The sequence below is a fragment of the Balaenoptera borealis genome, assembly GCF_965194805.1.
Source record: "Balaenoptera borealis genome assembly, chromosome: 18".
In the NCBI taxonomy this organism is placed as follows: domain Eukaryota; kingdom Metazoa; phylum Chordata; class Mammalia; order Artiodactyla; family Balaenopteridae; genus Balaenoptera; species Balaenoptera borealis.
This window is the reverse complement of record NC_138877.1, coordinates 75418886-75431951: the sequence shown is the minus strand read 5'-3', so window position 1 is coordinate 75431951 and position 13066 is coordinate 75418886. Positions and strand designations below refer to the sequence as shown.

The following is a 13066-nucleotide window of genomic DNA, read 5'->3' as shown; positions in this document are numbered from 1 at the left end:
CTTGAAAGAAAATTAATTTTTAGTGACCTAGTCATACATTTTCTTTGTCTGATTTTCACTTGATTTAAAAAGGAAATGTTTTGGTGAGCACATCATTATCTACAACTTACTCCTTTGCAAAGCAGAATTTCTAACACATCTGCTAAGCTGCTGTTTGCCTTAGCTTGTTGTCTAATATGAAAGATGTATATTTTATTTACTTGATCTCTAGGGATGATACTGATTCATCTTACTAACACCACCCTTGGTGAGACTTACTAAGGTTCTCAGGTAGCCATTAGCCACAGTGCTCTTGTGCTAGAAAGGGAATGGCACTGAAAAAAGGCTTATTGCAGCTGCACCTGTATCTGTAATTACATCCACCTCCCAACTCAACATGAAGAATAATCACAGAGTGTAAAGATGGATGATCTTTCTCTTCTTTATGGTTTTTAAAATTTTTTACAATGAGCAAAGAAAAAACTCAGCTAAAATATATTTATTTTTATAAAAGAGAGTAATGTGACCTACATAAAGAGGAATTTAAAACAGCTAGTTTATTAGACCCTAAAGGAATGTGATTTGTCATAGACATAATATGTTCCTCAAATATTTATAAAGGTTTATAATAGCTACTCTCTAAATATTTCATTCCTTTTAAAACCACCCAAATCTAGGTAATATTTATTAATTTAAATATTTTTTAACTTAGTAGGCTTAAATAAACTAAGAGGATGTTTCAGGAGCAATCAGTGAGAACAGGTTTTATAAATGAGGCAAGCAAGCTATCTCTTTTCATTTATTGTGAATATAAAACATGAATGGGCAGGAATTCTATTTACTAAATGGTATTATGAGAGACCAGTTAATTTCTTTTAAAAATCTGTCCTCATTTCTTAAACCTATCCTTATTTTAAAATCTATTCTTAAATAGTGTAACTGTATGTTAACACTATATACATTTATTATATACATACACATAGTTGGAACTAAATAGATAAATATTATGTAAGTGGGCTTGCAAGTTTATGTGCTCAGCTCTAATAGCTAATCAAGATAAGACGACACTTTCATATGCTGTCACTTACATAACCAAGCTATACTAATACTATCCCATCCACATTAACCTGATACTGAGCCTTGGAATTTTGTCATTAGATAAATATTTTAGGGAGAAATTTAGAAACCCCACTGGACTGGATTCATTCAGGACAGATTCTGATGATACCAGCTCTTTGGAAATGGGTATTTATGGTTTGTTGAACATTTGTGGTGTAATGAAAATATGTAAATTGCAATTAACACAACAAAGTTGAAAAATTAGAAAGTTGTGAGATTTCAGTATCTTCTCTGCTAAGCTGCTTGAGCATGTGGTGGTGGGGATTTCTGTAGTATTCTAATCGTAGCAACGTATTTTCTTTCCATTCAGCAATAGCTCTCATTCAGAGAAGTGACAAATATACCTACTAGAGATCTCTTTCAGTGGGTAAGGAGCAGCTCTTGTTTAACACATTGTTAAGGATGCAGTGATTTGCACTGACTTGAAAAGCAGGGACTGATATCCTCTGTGCATAAGCTACTCCCAAGTTGTAAGATAAATCACTTTATAATCTGTCTTGGTTCTTTCAGTCCAATGGCTGGAAAATTACTAATCAAATGTAGTTCTCTAAAGGGCTTGACTCTTGATATCACATAGTTGACCTCGGCACAGAGAATATTTTGCGGGAGAAATTGTAAACTCCATTAAAGTATGTCCCAATACATCACTGGGTATTTTGCACTGTTTACACTAACTTTACTGATCTTGGTCATCTGATGAATATTTCTGTGATAGAAGAGACTTCTAGCTATTAATGCTTTATGTTTGACAACACAGAATGGCCATTTTGACATAATCACAGGAATTTTTAGGTGCTGTTTTTAAGTCAAATGTACTTGGTTTTCTGTTTCTTGATTTTTTTTTTAACATTACTGTCACCTAGATGAGACAAAATCTCTTCATTAGGATATTTTACCAGATATTGATGTCAGGGTATCTCAGTCTCTTTCTCTATGATAGTTAGATAGATAGATAGATACGGATATAGATACGGATATGGATACTGATAGAGATACAGTTACAGATCTAGATATAGATATAGACATCAATATAGAGATATACAGATACAGACATATTTATAGATTTTATGTATATAATAAAGCTTTGCCTTGGTATTGTAGTATATTGCAGTCTGTTTCCTTTCCTATCATGCCCAGGTTTCATAATATTTCTACCTCAGCTGAAAGAAGTGAGAAATAAAACGAAGTGGTCACCACAGTGGGGAAATTTCCTTGATGTTATGGTAACTCAAAGTATGTTGCTTGGCAGGCTCTCCCAGAGCTCAGGGGACAGAAAGATTTGAAAACCAAACTAAGAAGATCGAATTACTGGGACCGTGATGTTTATTTAAATGTACAGTGCAAAGCAGGAGGAAGAAAACATTAGGACAGGATGCCAATGGGGTGGGGCAGCTTTTGATCAAGTAAGGTAGACCTCCTGGCCTGTGGTGGGAAAACTCACCCAAATGGCTGGACACCTGGTGGTCCTGTCTTTATATAATTTTTATAATATTGCTTTATTAATTCAGTGACATGAAATAGTAAATATTTGACTAGTAGAATGTATATATTATATTTCTGCATATATCACTATAACCCCAAAGTCAGTGACAGAAATAATTAGCTATTTCTAAACTTTCCAGTAATATCAATTTGCTACTTTTTCATTAATGCTTGTTTAGGACAGGTAGAAACAGGCCTGAGAGCTTAGCAAGAAATATTTTTGAAGAAAACTTGAAATGGAAACCCTATCTACTATTTTTCTCCCCAGTGAACTGGAAAGGCCTGCCATTTTTTTTTTTTTTTTTAATTTCAGTATGGAAAACTTCAGTATAGATCCCAGATGTTCTAAAAGTACATAATCTGAGAACCAGTGATTTAGTCTGAAGAAAATAATAACAGGGCAACTAAGTAGCTATTTTAAGACTGTAAATGGACATTATATGGAGGATGGCATCTAGAGATACTTAATTTACCAGAGTCACTATTTTCAGCCATTGAAATCCCATTGGTGACTAATTCTTGGGGGAGGAGGAGGGGGTTTAAGAGCACTTTAAATGGATACATACCTCTTATTTGTGTGGATATTGATTTTCTCATTTTCTCATTTCTTTTGTAGTATGTTTAGAAGATTTTACGAAATAATATGAAATACATGGTTTCAAATGATTTGTTGGATGCCAGAATAAATGGTGAATTCATTTTTCTCTCTTTAAGCTAAAATTTGAGACCTATTAGAAGAAGAAAAAAGTATCAAAACAGATGTGTTCATTGTTACTCTTTTCAGCATCCACAAAGGCTGATATCCAGAGGCTGGAAAATCTGTAATTATTTTTCTTGTTTCAGTTCCCTCTCTGAAAACCTCGTAATAGTTTCTCAGTACCCCTCAGATACAATCAAAACTCCTTAAGGAAATTTATGACTTTCTTTTTTTAATGATTTTAAAATTGTGTTTAAAAAACCTATAACATAAAATTTACCTTCTTAGTCATTTGTAAGTGTACAGTTCTACAGCATCAAGTATATTTACCTTGCTGTGCAACAGATCTCCAGAATGGTTTCAAATGTTCCTTGCAAAACTGAAACTCTGTACGCATTCGACCACAACGCCTCATTTCCCCCTCCTCTCCATCCTCTGACCACCACTGTTCTATAAGACTTTCTTCATCCAGCTCCTGCCTATGCTCTCTGATTTTTCTGTAACCCATCTCAAAACCTGCTCTCCAGGCACACACTGTCTTTCCATTACCCATTCAAAGTCTCATTTCGGGACTTTGGTCCATGTTCTTTCCATTGGTTAGGACACTCTTCCCCCACCTCTAGTATTGTTAACTTCTGACTCAACTTTCACACATAGACGTACATGGCTCTCCTAGAGTGGGAGATGTACACCTAACTATGTGTTCTCATGTGCACCTTATATTTATATTTCCAACTGTCACAAAAATAGCTTTATATTTTTTCTAACAGAATATGAGTCTTTGAAACTAAAAACGTGCTACACAAATAAGAACATCCATTCCTTCCCATCGTTTTATTCCTGGCGGCAGCATAGCACACACTAAATAAATACTTGTTGATTGAATAAATGGGTCAGTGCTCAAAATGCCTAAATTTGAATTTTATTTTGTCACCTACTGGTTGTATGCCCTTGAAAACATAAAGATAATTATGATGACAATAATAATGATTACAACAATAGTGATAGTAGTAGCAAGATGCTATCCCTGACATTTCAGAGCACTTATTATATACTAGACATTTTTTAGCCCTTACTTATATTAACTCATTTAATCTTCATAATAACTCTGTGCAGTAGATATTATGATTATGCCCATTGTCAGATGAGGAAAGAGAATGGGGATATTAAGTGATTTGTCCAAGGCCACACAGTTCTAAAGAACAGAACTGTTCCTAGAATCAGACATTTTGAACCTGAAGTCATGTTTAGAAATATTGCTTGAAGTGTTGGGGCCCCACTTCCTTATATAATAACGATTATTGTAACCATTTCAAATATGGATGATGAGCATTAAATGCTCTAATCTGTGAAAGTTGCTTAGTACAATGCCTGGTATGTAGTGAAAATTCAATAAATGACAGCAACTGCTGTCATAATAAATGTCAAGTGCCTTGCTCAGTGCTTCTAATGATGGAGGCTTTCAATAAATGTTAGCTCCTGTCTTCTCTCTCTTCCCCCTTAATTAGAGCAAGTCAGAGGCAACTACTAGTGCAGTAGAATTAGGTCAAGAGCATATTGCAATGGCCGCCAAGAAAATGAAATATAATTGGTACAAGCTGTAGAAGAATAGTGCAAGTTTAAGAAGAAAACGGCTTCCTGTAACTGAGTGCTAGTACTTTCCTGGGATTGTGGCAGAAATGTCTGGCATTTAGATAATGCTTATAACTTTGAAAGCTTGTTCACGTTTTTCATATTTTTATTTCATAGTTGACTTTGAGAGAAAGGATAGACTATCACAATTCCCACTGTACAAAGTGATTTGCTGAAGATAAGAATAGTTAGGGTACAAAGAGGAACTAGAAATTGTATTTCTAGAATGCTTGTTCTGTAAAAATATAATTCATCATCATGACAGGACTTTTTGAAAGTGGAAGGAGAACCTTAGCAATTAAGTTAGTACAACAGACATAATCTGGGACTGCCCAGGGCCCGCCAGGAGGTATGTTGCCCTTACTTCTACTCATCTTCTTCCTTATCTTGTACACCTTTTCTTTTCTCTTGTCCCACAAGCAAGCATCACATTGATTTAAAATATTCCTCATCCTTGATCCCCAGAGAAGGAGTTATTTCTCCTCCTCAGGGCTTCCATAGTTCCATTTATTATGCACATGTATATGTGTGGAAATCAAATGTATCTAATAGAAAATATGAGAAATTTACCTTGACCAGTGACTATATATACATGTATGCATGAGTGTGTGTGTGTGTATATATATGCACACACACACACATATACATATGTCAGATATGTCATATATATTTGACAAAGACTGAAAGGCCAGTATACTTGATATGGTTTCCTTCTGCGACTGAACTATCCTTTGCTCTATTGAACCTCCTTTTATCAGCTGTATTAAATCATATGTCAGTTTCCTAGTGCTCATAATAAAGTACCATAAACTGGGTGGCTTAGAACAACAGAGTGTATTGTCTCCCAGTTCTGAAGGCTTGAAGTCCAAAACCAAGCTGTTTGCAGGGTTGACTGTTTCTGAAGGCTCTGAGGGAGAATCTGTTCAATCTCTCTCCTAGCTTCTGGTAGCCCCACGTGCCCCTTGACCTACAGATACCTCACTCCAATCCTCCACCTCACACGTCTTCACACGGCATTTTCCCTGAGGGTCTGTGTCTTTATATGCCCATCTGCTGTGGTCATATTGGATTAGGGACCCATCCTGCTCTTGACATTACACTTACAATGATCCTATTTCCACATAAGGTCACACTCTGAAGTACTAGGGGTTAGAAATTCAACATATTTTGGGGGAAGAGAGCACAATTCATCCTATAATAAGTGGTAACAGCCAAATGCAATCATCCTGTAGGAGGATTTGCCATTGTTGCACAGTCTGCATAAATCTCTTTTTTGTTAATTTGTGTTTTAGTAAAGAAAGAAAATAAAAGAATTAATTGGGTCTACGGAAGATATAACCTCATAGTGACCTTTCCTTTTCATTGAATGAAAGATGGTGATGGGATTAAATTTTATAGACAGGAATTATAAGCAGAGTTACTACAGAATGAATATTTTGTTAAATTATTTTCTCCACTTGCTGTGTTTAAAAGATATGCAAATTATTTCCCTCTTTAAATTTACAAAACTTTACTACCATTTTATTTTATTGATTTTGTTATATTGATTGTATTCATTTTATATTTGTTTTAGTCATGCACAGTTGTTTATTGGAATGGGAAATAATTTGGCATGTTAGTGGAATTATAGATTATTATTAGATAGATACTTCACACTCTAGAAAACGTGACAAAGAAGTTATTATTGTAACTTGCTCTGGTTTCACGTAAACTAAGCAGCGTAGTGGTGTCTGGATGGACTTCTCATTCCCAGCAGAACTTACCTGGAGGAAAGAACCAATTAGGATTGAGAACAGCATCCTGGGCAGAATGACAGATCCTCTGGGAAGACATCAACAGTTCCAAGCAATTAAGTCCCCAAGAGACAGGCAAAGTGAATACCATTTGAAGATAGCTAATTGAGGCTCCACATAGAGAGGATGAAAGAGGTGCTGAGCAGGTAGGGCGGAGAAAACACAGGTAGAGCTGGCTACTGGATTCTATGAGAGCTGAAGTGCTGGGCTTCGCTCCTCGTCCGCAGGCACCAACGAAACCAGCTGGTCCCCTGGGACTAGTGGGAAAACGGACCTGGCCTCACGAGAACCAGCTTCACGTGCAAGAAGGAGAGACAGGCGCGGAGCGATTCCCTCTAACAGTTTCCGCCAAGGCAAAGGGGTATTCTTCAAAGGGAGCTGCAGGGGACTTTCTCAACCTGGCAGTGTGCCATCTCTTTTGAAGCAATTGACTCCTCAACACAAGAGGACAGTCTCTTAAAAAACCCACAAGCACCTTTCATATCCCTGCTCTGAGACCTCCACGGTTCCCCACTGGGAAACTGACGTCATTTGTAAAGGTCATCCTCATCCTCTCTCAGACGAGATAATCTAGTGTGGCTTCCTAGAGTCTTGCAATCTGGAGGTAGGGTTTTGGGTTTTGTTCTTTTGAAATCTGTATTGAGACACGGAATAAAATGATTCCATACTTAACCTTTTTTTCCATTATGCACAAGACATTATTTTAAACATGCATTGTGGGGAAAGCCAAAAGTATGGCAAGTATAACATGCTTTTTATTGACTCAGCAAATGAGTCATATAATAAAATAATGAATGTGCTTTTATATAGAACTTAAAACGGAATTATTTGATAGCTTTGATCATTTGAGATTGATGAATAGGATGATGTCAATACAGCAATGGAAAAAAATTATTTTGGAAATTATCAGTTTTGTTAGCATAAAGTCCACACATATTTATTAATAGTGAAGTAGGGAGGAATAACATAGATAAGCAGGTATGGTTGAAATCAAAATCCAATCAGAATTCTTTTGATCTTTTTAACCCATTTCTTTTTGCTTGTATTGCCTAAATAACATAAGAGAGTAACTGCATTTTGGTGTTGCTTCCTCTTGTCATTTTTGCAGGGTGGTGATGGGGAGATGCTACTGTCAGTTGGATATATGAACGAAATAGCCAAATACAGAGATAATTGATTTATCTCTCTGATCAGTTCCCGTACAATTGGTAGTGGAAAATAATTTAATACCATTCATAATATTCAAAAAAGAGATTATGCATGAGCTATTATCATTAAGGGTGACATATCACAAAACTCAAGATGATTTTACAGAATTTTTCAAACTGTTTAAATCCTTTAAGCATCCAGTTTGAGGAAAAAAAAAAACCTTCAAAACAGTCAAGTGATTGACTTGACAGATGCTTTATTTTACTGATCAGCCAATAAAACTAAGAAGTCATCTTAAAGTCTTAGAACAGGTCTGTTCTTCAGTGACAAAGTCAATAATTTAATCAATTACATAAGGAGAAATATGTGTGTATATGTGTATGTGTGTGCGGGTGTGTGTGTGTACACGTAAACATATATTCACCTAAGTTTTTCAAAATGAAAGAGATACTTTGGGAGTAATGATATGTTCAACTCTTTATATCTATAATGATTCTTTACTATCTATTAGATAAAATTCAAAGGTTTTTATAGTTAGGGGCTGCATTTTTACAGATCTCTAGCTTCTTACTGTTCAAACAGACTTTCAGTAATATCTGTTGAGTGAACAAAAACCAAGGCCGAAGTTGTTAACTGGAGTGTGAAGCTGTGCGTAATGTTCCTCTTCATCTCCCCAAATAAAGCCTCCGTTAAGGTCATGTTCATCCTCGCCGCAAATCTCCCACTCTTCCTCCCGCTGCAGGAACATGCGTGGAAGGCCTTCCTTCCTTCGGGCTGCTACAGTGATGATCTCACCTGATCAACTGGATCGTGCAGGCTTCATACCTTCCTGTTTTATCTCTCATGGCTCTGCACCGGCATGTACTGGCCTCCTGGCCTTGCTCCTTGTGTAAAGGTGTGGACCGTGTCTCCAGTCTCCTCAAACCTTGAATAGGGCAAGGCCTTTGTGTTAACATGAGTCTTTAGTCTGGAATCACATCTGTGTATAATTTTTTTTTCTTTTACAAAGTACCATTGAATGAATATTTATAATGAGGGACAACTGGAAGTTAAGGCACACGTCAATTTGTAGCTTTTAATATGAACTTATTAAATGAAACTTATGACAGTAGTGCATCAAAGAATTCATGAGGCTAATTGTGAAGATTTGTGTGACAAGTGAATCTAATGTCATTACAACAAAATCAGATCCTTAAACCTTCGTATGTGACCAAACAACTAATTTCACAAAGCACTGAGTCTCCTGTCCTTGTTTATTGTGTGAAAGAGAAAGTGCGGATCTTCTTTTTGAGGTTAATTGTTGTTTTCACGGCTCACACACCCTCTTTCCTTGCACCCCTTCAAGATTGCCTCTGACCCATGACATACTTGTGAAAATTGATATTCATGGTTTATGGGCCACAAGGAATGATTTTAATGGTAACTAATCCCTGGACGTGTTCAATATAGTTAAGCATGAATGTTGAATAAGGGCTAAACATTTTTAAATGACAGTTGTGAGGATACAGAAGCTGTGTCAGGCCTGCCTAGGCTAACATTTATTTTATTTTCTGTTAAATGTGGAGCCTCCATCATGATTTTATGTATTTATGGTTTATATGTATCTGTGTTAATGCTTTATATGCACTGACATTAAGCTCATTTAATATTTAGTTATGATTGATTCTAATACTCTACATCTGTGCTCCTCGAAGTGCAGTCCGTGGGCCAGCAACATTGGCATCACCCAGGGGAAGTTGTTAAAAATGCGGACTTCAGGTGCCGCCCTGAACTACTTCGTCAAAAATATTGAGTTTTAACGAGAACCCCCAGCCTAATGTTTTCTATGCATATTGCAGTTTGAGGGCTGTTCTACACCTCTATGAAATGTACTCTTTGTAGAGATGTGAATTAGTATTTGGTTTTGAAACATTGCCATTGTTTTGGGGAAGTTAGAGGGCCTAGAAAAAGTAATTTAATATTTTTCATAACAAAGTCTTCTAACTGCTACCTGGTGGATGGAGATTTTACTCCGGAGTCACACAGATGGAATATTACAAAGAAACATTAAACATAACGTCTTTAGTAACCTAAAAGGCAAGATTTCATTAGATACTCTATGTGTAACAGGCCTAAATATCGCTGAAAGTAGGTTCTTTCTCATTAGTGACCCTTTTGTCCTTAGTTGTCACATTTGTAGTCCTAGAAATCTACAGGACTGTAGTAGAATTGTATATAAATAAAAATTTTGGCCAAGTGAATTTGCTGGATCTAATTTCCATTGTTCCTTAAGTAAAAGGGCTCCCAGTGGCACTGCTAAAGATTTTATGTTCTGAGATAAATTCTACCAGCTGAAACTTTGGGTCAGTTCTCAGTCTGCAGCAGACTGTAACTTTTCCCTGCGAGTATACATATATGTGCAAACACATGAGCACTCAAGCATACTTAGAATCAGTTTTGAGCAGCTCTAATAGTTTTGTCTATCAACCTAAGTTCATTATAGGAGCTGTGGCAGTTAGAGGCATAAATAGAGAACAATTCTTGCCTTCTGGGCATTTGTAATGTAGTGTGCAAGATAAATTGAACAGAAATCATCCCCATATGAAATGTAACAGAAGAGCCCCTGATTACTTTGGGTAGAGTAATCAAAAAGACATTTTTTTTTGATAAACTGGTATTTAATTGATCCTTGAAAGATACACGACGATCCAACAGGTAGAAAAAAACAAGAACATTTTAATTGGAAGCAACATTGTGAACAAAGACAAGAAAACCAAAAATGATGAGGTCTGGAGAGGAAATAGTTCCACTGAGGAAAATGGTGGAGAGAAGACAATTTGAAGCTAGCTTCTGCAAGTGTCAGAGGCTAAACTAAAAACTGCATTTTATTTAGAAAGTGAAGGTCAAAGGTAAGACCGTGTGTGGAAAGTCATGGGATCTAAACAGAGCCCTTGGCAGAGGGATCTGGCAACGCACACACAGAATGTTTTTGTTATCTTTAAAGATTTTGTTCTTTCTTTTTGGTTTGGGGAGTTGATTTACTCAGGAAATACTTGACAAGTTCTATCTCTTGAGCCTTATTAGCTCCCATATGTGATAACAGCTACTGGAAAATTTCTGTAGCCTCAGAGTTCTCACAAGTAACTAGATACCTTGTATTTGTTATAAGGCCGAAATGTATAACTCATTTAACTCTTTGCCCTTATATTTCATTTCAATTTGTCAACAATTTTAGAGCTGAGGTTTGAAATTATATTCAACAGCGACCATAGGAGACACACAGGATTGATACTACATATCAATTGACCAGAAGACCTTAACTTCTTCATGAAAAAAAATCCCAGAAAAAAAAAGAAAAAAATTGAAAATACCAAAAATTGAAGGAAGAGAGCTCTACTTGCCACCACTCCATAGTACTTACATCTTCTCACCTTTCTAATAGCTTAGGTATATAAAGGCATTATTTTTATAAATATTGGTAGGCTGAAAATACTCAAGTCAATTTAGAAGACAAATGTGAAAAGACACTTCTTAAAATAGTTACAAAATCGTGTGGTCTTAGAAAGAAAACATCATTAAGAACCATCTTCTTCAACTTTCATATGAAGGACAGAAATCTTCTGTCTCTTTTCTGGTTTCCATCCAGGTTTTGTTTAAATTCATTTGTTGACAGTTTTCTTCATTGAAATTTTCAAAACAGCATCTGGAAAGCCCTTTTATCTTGAATTGATTGGAAATCAGAGGAGAACCATTCAGTGGTCTACTTGTTTGTCCATCCCTGACCCCACACTAGGAAATTGGGAACACATTTTTAACTTCTGCTTAGAACTTTGGTATTTTTCTAAGCTTATATTCTTCAAATGTTCCATACATGGTATAAAATATTTGTGTGTGTGTTTTTGTTTGTATAAAATTTCTAAGTACTCTGATATCCTTTCTTTGGATGAGTTCCCAGGAAAGGACCAGTAAATGCAAATTAGATCAAAGACTTTTCAAATAATTGCATTAAAAATCACTATCGTGTATCTAATTTCACCATTATTACATAAATAAAAATATAAATTTCATTTCAAAAGTTGGACGAAAATAATCTCAGAATAAAACAGCCCTTATCTGACAACAACTTAATTTTATCATATGTAGCAAAACTCTGCACAATATAGTCCTTACTTTTTTCACTTTTTTCCGTGGATTACAGAAAAAGCTCTTCATGGTCAGCAGACCACAGTTTTGAAAGCAACCTTCTCTGTGACCTCTGTTTTGTCAGTATCTCTTTGTAAAATGTTATATCAGAATTGAACACAGCTCTCAAGCAGAGTCTTCTCCTGTTCGGACACGCGTCCTGGGAAAGTGCAGCCAAATACTGCATTAGGTGTTTTTGTCAGCATTATCATTCTATTTGCTCATCTTGCACCCAGAGGAGACTCTCAGCCCTGCCACTCCACGTCTTTATCTGTGCAGTTAACTTTTTGAACCTAAAGGCAACACTTTATATTATCCTTTTCAACTATATCCTTTTCAACTATATCAGTACTGCATTCTGTTGAGAACTTTCAAAATAATGGTGATGTATATCTATAGTTTCATTTAAAATTTTTTACTTAGCTATATTTGACATATAACATTATATTAATTTCATTATGTTGTACATACAAATGTTTGTATATATTGCCAAATGATCAGCACAAGTCTAGTTAACATCCAGCACCATACATAGTTAGAGAACATTTTGTGTGTGATAAAGTCTTTGAAGAACTACTCTCTTAGTAACTTTCAAATATACATTGAAGTGTTATTAACTATAGTCACAGTGCTGTACGTTACATCCCCTTGACTTATTTATTTTAAAGCTGGAAGTTTGAACTTCTTAACCTCCTTCACCCATTATAAAGTTTATTGCCAATGTTTTCAGGCTGTCAAAAAAATTGAGCAGAAAAATTATATAAAAATTTTTTCAGGATGTATTCTGTGTATCATTAGTATGTCGTATTTCCTTCTTGACCTAAATAAAAAATGGATCAGTCTTATGTATTATAAAAAAATCTGCCAGGTTGAAGTTTTGGCAGACACAGCTTGGTGTCTTAATCATCTGCTCAACATTTTTTGTAATGAGTATTTCAAATAAAAATTGTATATATTTAAGATATACAACATAGTGATTTGATATACATAGTGAAATGATTACTACAGTCAAGCTAATTAACATGTTATCTCCTCACATAGTTACCATTTTGTG

The 13066-nt window shown here is 35.6% G+C and overlaps 1 protein-coding gene across 2 annotated transcripts in view; it reads left to right on the top strand.

The window, feature by feature from the left end:
• The window catches only part of NALF1 (NALCN channel auxiliary factor 1), a 592162-nt gene that overhangs the window by 91500 nt on the left and 487596 nt on the right, over positions 1-13066 (top strand). The gene's annotated exons all lie outside the window — the stretch shown is intronic.